This window comes from Nyctereutes procyonoides, unplaced genomic scaffold, assembly GCF_905146905.1.
Source record: "Nyctereutes procyonoides isolate TBG_1078 unplaced genomic scaffold, NYPRO_anot_genome, whole genome shotgun sequence".
Classification (NCBI taxonomy): Eukaryota; Metazoa; Chordata; class Mammalia; order Carnivora; family Canidae; genus Nyctereutes; species Nyctereutes procyonoides.
Genome location: NW_026575034.1, coordinates 16772264 through 16777388, shown reverse-complemented (window position 1 = coordinate 16777388; position 5125 = coordinate 16772264). Strand labels below are relative to the sequence as shown.

The 5125-nt window shown below is 50.0% G+C and overlaps 1 pseudogene; it reads right to left on the bottom strand.

The window, feature by feature from the left end:
- Window positions 1-4174: 4174 nt before the first annotated feature.
- Window positions 4175-4841, bottom strand: LOC129504811 (60S ribosomal protein L15-like; annotated as a pseudogene).
- Between the last annotated feature and the right edge of the window lie 284 nt (window positions 4842-5125).

Genomic DNA, 5125 nt, shown 5'->3' with positions numbered 1-5125 from the left:
TCCGGGGAGTCTGATGCGGGACTCGATCCTAGGACCCTGGGATCACGCCCTGAGTTGAAGGCAGCCGCTCAACCACTGAGCCACCCAGGTGCCCCTTCTTACTGATTTCTAAGAGCTTTTTCTGGTTAACCCTTTATTGTGAGTATGGCAAATATTTTCTTAGTTTGTCCTTTGTTAATTCTGGGACAAACAGGTTAATTAGACAAATCCATCAACGCTTTCTTTGGTGGTTTCTGGATTTTTTTTTCCATGCAGAGGTGGATTTTCCATGAGGTTGAAGAAGCTTATGCTTTAGGTGCCCGCACCCCCCGCACCTCCTCACCTCCTCGGGCCCTGTACATTATTTTATTTGTAACTTTGTATTATTTTTCTTAAAAGGGTCTCTCAAATGATTTAAAGGGCAGGCAGGCCCCACAAAATCTGGAACTGCCACCAACATGCTTAGCACGGTCACCTTGCCCCAAATTGAGAAAATCTTTGATATGACTAACTGTATCTTTTCACTCTTCTTGATGTTCTAAGTTTTCAATGCTCAAATGCATTACCAGTGTGGTAATTTTCTTCAGAGTTGATTTTTCTCAGAACTAAATAAAGCTCCACTATTCATTCATTTGTTCATCCAAGTGCTTCCCTTCCCTTTTGCACCCAGCTGAGCAGTGAAGTAGGTTTAGGGGAGGGGACCAGTAGGGGGTGCCTGGTAGGCATTGTGGCTGCAGCGATGGGGGTGCTGGTATAGCAGTGCAGGTGTATTCATTTCCTAGGCCTGAAATTGAGTGCCTTAAAATGACAGAAGTGTACTCTCTCATCATTCTGGAGGCCAGAAGTCTGAAATCAAGATGTTGGTAGGACACCTGAGGGCTGTAGGGGAGAACGTGTTCCATGCTGTTCTCTTAGCTTCCGCTGTTGCGGGCAGTCCTTGGCATCTCTTGACTGGTAGAGACATCAGTCCAATCTCCACCTCTGTCATCATGTGACAGTCTCCCTCTGTGTCTATATGTGTCTCTTTTCATATAAGGACACCATCATATTGGACTAGGCTCCACCCTAAAGACCTCAACTTGATTACATCTGATCAAAGACCTGATTTCCAAGTAAGGTTACGTTCACAGGTACCTGGAGTGAAGACTCCAACCTATCTTTTGGCTGGGGCACAACTCAACCCATAACAGGGGGATCTGGAGGCTGTCTGTTCCTCACCTCAGGTGCTGTGGCACAACCTTCGAAGGCACCTGCTCTTCAGGTGCTCGCCCAGGTCTGGTTGCCCACTCCCAGGAAGGAGGAGCTCATTGCCTCTGGGAAAATCTCTTCCTTTCCTTCCTTTCCTTCTTTTCCCCTCATCGGGCTCAGCAGTGATGAGTGCTGGCTCCTGAAATGCAGTACAGGGTTTGAGTGATGACCCCACGACAACACTGTGTCCTAGCACATCAAAAAAGGACACAGAAGGGGCTCATCACTACTTGAAGAAATGAAAGACTTTAAGCAAGCTGCTTCACTTTTTTGAGACTCAGTTTCCTCATCAATGAAATGGAGATAATAAAGTACCTGCCTCAAAGAGGCTGGGAAGATTAAATGAGATGATTAACAGACCTAATCTCGACTGCATATACTACATGCTAAAGCAATGGTAGCTCGAATAATCACAGTAATATGCCATAGCAAAGCATGGGTAATACTAATGAATGAGTAATATTATCAATAAATAATAATAGCGATCCTCCAAAGGCAGTCCACTCCATTTAGAATAAGAGCCGCCGGCCTGGGTTGGGTCAGCAGTTGAGCGTCTGCCTTTGGCTCAGGACGTGATCCCAGGATCGAGTCCCACATCGGGCTCCCCGCATGGAGCCTGCTTCTCCCTCTCCACAGGTCTCTGCCTCTTTCTGTGTCTCTCATGAATAAAGAAACAAAACCTAGGGATTTACCCCAAAGATTCAGATGCAATGAAACGCGGGGACACCTGCACCCCGATGTTTCTAGCAGCCATGTCCACAATAGCCAAACTGTGGGAGGAGCCTCGGTGTCCATCGAAAGATGAATGGATAAAGAAGATGTGGTTTATGTATACAATGGAATATTACTCAGCCATTAGAAACGACAAATACCCACCATTTGCTTCAACGTGGATGGAACTGGAGGGTATTATGCTGAGTGAAATGAGTCAATTGGAGAAGGACAAACAGTGTATGTTCTCATTCATTTGGGGAATATGAATAATAGTGAAAGGGAATATAAGGGAAGGGAGAAGAAATGTGTGGGAAATATCAGAAAGGGAGACAGAACATAGAGACTCCTAACTCTGGGAAACGAACTAGGGGTGGTGGAGGGGGGGAGGAGGGCGGGGGGATGGGGGTGAGTGGGTGACGGGCACTGGGTGGGGACACTTGACGGGATGAGCACTGGGTGTTATTCTGTATGTTGGTAAACTGAACACCAATAAAAATTAATTTATTAAAAAAAAAAAAAAGAAAGAAAACCTTTAAAAATAAAAAAGCCACAGTCCTCACTGCGTCTGGCTAGTTCACATGCTCCTTTGCCACTCTCTGGCTCAGGCCCCTACTCTGCTCAGCTGCACTGGCTCCCTCATTGTTCCTTGCATGCCCTGTGTGTTCCCATCTCTGGGCCTTTGGCTTGGCTTCTCCCATGCCTGAAAAGTTCTTCCTCCAGATAACTGCATAATTCAGTCCCTCACTATTTAGATCTTTGCTGCAGGGTCACTTCCATATAAGACCTTCCTGAATACTCTATTTCAGCGAGCATTCACATCACTCCCTATTAGTTTTATTTCTCTACATATAGCATTTTTTAAAAAGATTTTATTTATTTGAGATAGAGCACAGCGGTGAGGGGGGGTGAGAGGCAGAGGGAGAGGGAGAAGCAAGCTCCCCACTGAGAAGAGCCTGATGCAGGCCTTGACCCCAGGACCCTGGGATCATGACCTGAGCTGAAGGCAGACACTGAACCGTCTGAGCCACCCAGATGCCCCACATAGCACTTCCTAATGGACTCTATACACTTGTTTCTTCTCTCTCTCCTACCAGCCAGAACGTGTGCCCCTTAAGAGCCTTGGCCTCGTTCACGTCACATCCCTAGCGCCGCAGAGTGCCCAGCATGTGGTTGGTACTCCCTAAATATTGTTGGGATGGACGGACCTGTAGAGCAGTCTCGTACCTGTCGAACACCGTTTTCCATTACCCATCTGGCTCCTTGCAACGACCCGAGGAGGTGGCCAAACAAAGGATAAGGCAGGTGAAGCCCAGAGAGGCAGAGCAGCGGCCTAAGCTCCTGGAACTCATTCCTCGGGAAGCTGGGGTGCCCAGGCTCTGAGTGAGTCCCACGCAGACCTGAGCGGCCCCCAGGGATTCAGGGCTTGTCAGTCCCACTGCTGCATTGTGTGTGGCTTCAGGGCCTGTGTCTGCTCCCCTCTGCTCTCTGCTCAGACGTCTCCCTGACCAGAGCCCAGGGTTTCCTTGGAGGACACCCCTTGGAAGGGGGTCTCCCCATCCAGCGGGGCCAGGGAACTTGGGAAGTCCCTGTCCTCCAGGCCCCGCGGCAGAGCCGGTGTCCGAAGCTGCTCTACGCTGCCACCTCCAGGAGAAGAGGGCAGACGTCCCTCGCTCAGAAGCGGTGTGGACTCGGCCTCGGGGGGGGTTCAACGCCTCTGTCCAGAGAGCCCCCCTTCCAATGCTCCTCAGGAGAGTGACTCTTCCCTGAAGTCCCGGCTTCTCCAGCGCGATTCCCGCTCTGCGCTCAGGCGGCCCATCGCCTGCCCCTGGCTGCATGGCCCACCCGTGTCCCCGCTGCACAGAGGGCTCTCGCGGGGAGAGCTGGTGTCTTCGTCCTGCTGTGCCCCGAGCGCTCAGGGCTGGCAGTGATGAGGTGCTCACCTTTGAAGGTTCGAATGAATAAATTAATGTGGGGAGCTGAGTGCTTTGGAACTGGATTGGAAGCAAGACCTAGTGTAGAGAGGGACAAGAGGTATCATGCTGTAGGTGTGAACTACGGCCACTTCCCAGAGTTGCCAAGAGGTCAATGAGGTTGAGTTCAAGATTGGACTCTTACCCAGGAATCTTACTGGACGCTGACCCCAAGTTTGTAGTTTGCATTCTTTGAGAGTTGTACTTTTTTAAAATTGTCCTACATTGTTTATTAGGTAAGAATTGTGCAAATATTACTTACATCAGCAGTAATGGTGGAGCTGGAGAGTGTTGTGTCTTCTCCACGCCGCTTGGCAAGAACCACCAATAGATGGTGGAACTTGGGACCCTTTCCAAGGCCATGGCTCTTGCGGCCGTGGATGTCAGCCCTCGAATCTCCCTGTGCTTGTGGACTGCTTGGTGATCCACCGGGTGTCAGGGTTTCTGATGATAGTTTTATGGAATGGATCAATGAAGATAATCTCAAAGAACTTGTATATGGAATCTTCACCGGCCCGATGGGAAGTCAAGACGCTCAGAGCTGCACAGTGGCGTCCAGCTCACGCCTCCGCATCAGACTGAAGGCTTCTGGCAAACCAGCTGGTTAACAACCATGACGGACCAGCTTGCTGTCGTAGTGCCCCTTAGGAACTGGAGGTTTGTGGTTAACAACCATGACGGACCAGCTTGCTGTCGTAGTGCCCTTAGGAACTGGAGGTTTGTGGTTAACAACCATGACGGACCAGCTTGCTGTCATAGTGCCCTTAGGAACTGGAGGTTTGTGGCCACCACAACACACACAAATCTGATATAGGGCATAAACTTGCTTGGCCTTGAACCCCAGTCGTGGGCTTCATCAGGCGGGGTCGAGGGGTGGGCTGTGGAGTGCTTCTTCCTCCAGAGCTCCCGGATGTACTTGTAAGAGCCCATCTTGGCTTCCCTTTGAGCCGATGGCTGCTGCCGGACAGAACTTTTCTCCCACAACCCTTTTTGGGCTCAAGAGTCGCACCTTCTTCCTCATGCCCCGATTATAGAAAATTCAGGTTCTCCAAAACCTGGATTCATCGTCGCATTCCATATCTATTTATTGGTACTTGGTATGTGTCCAGCATTGTGCTAATAAGCCCTGGGAATCGAGGAATGGACAAGAGACACCCGCACCCGGGAGCTCTTCTCGGCACAGTGGGAGGGCAGGCAGTAAGTGGGCGGTCACA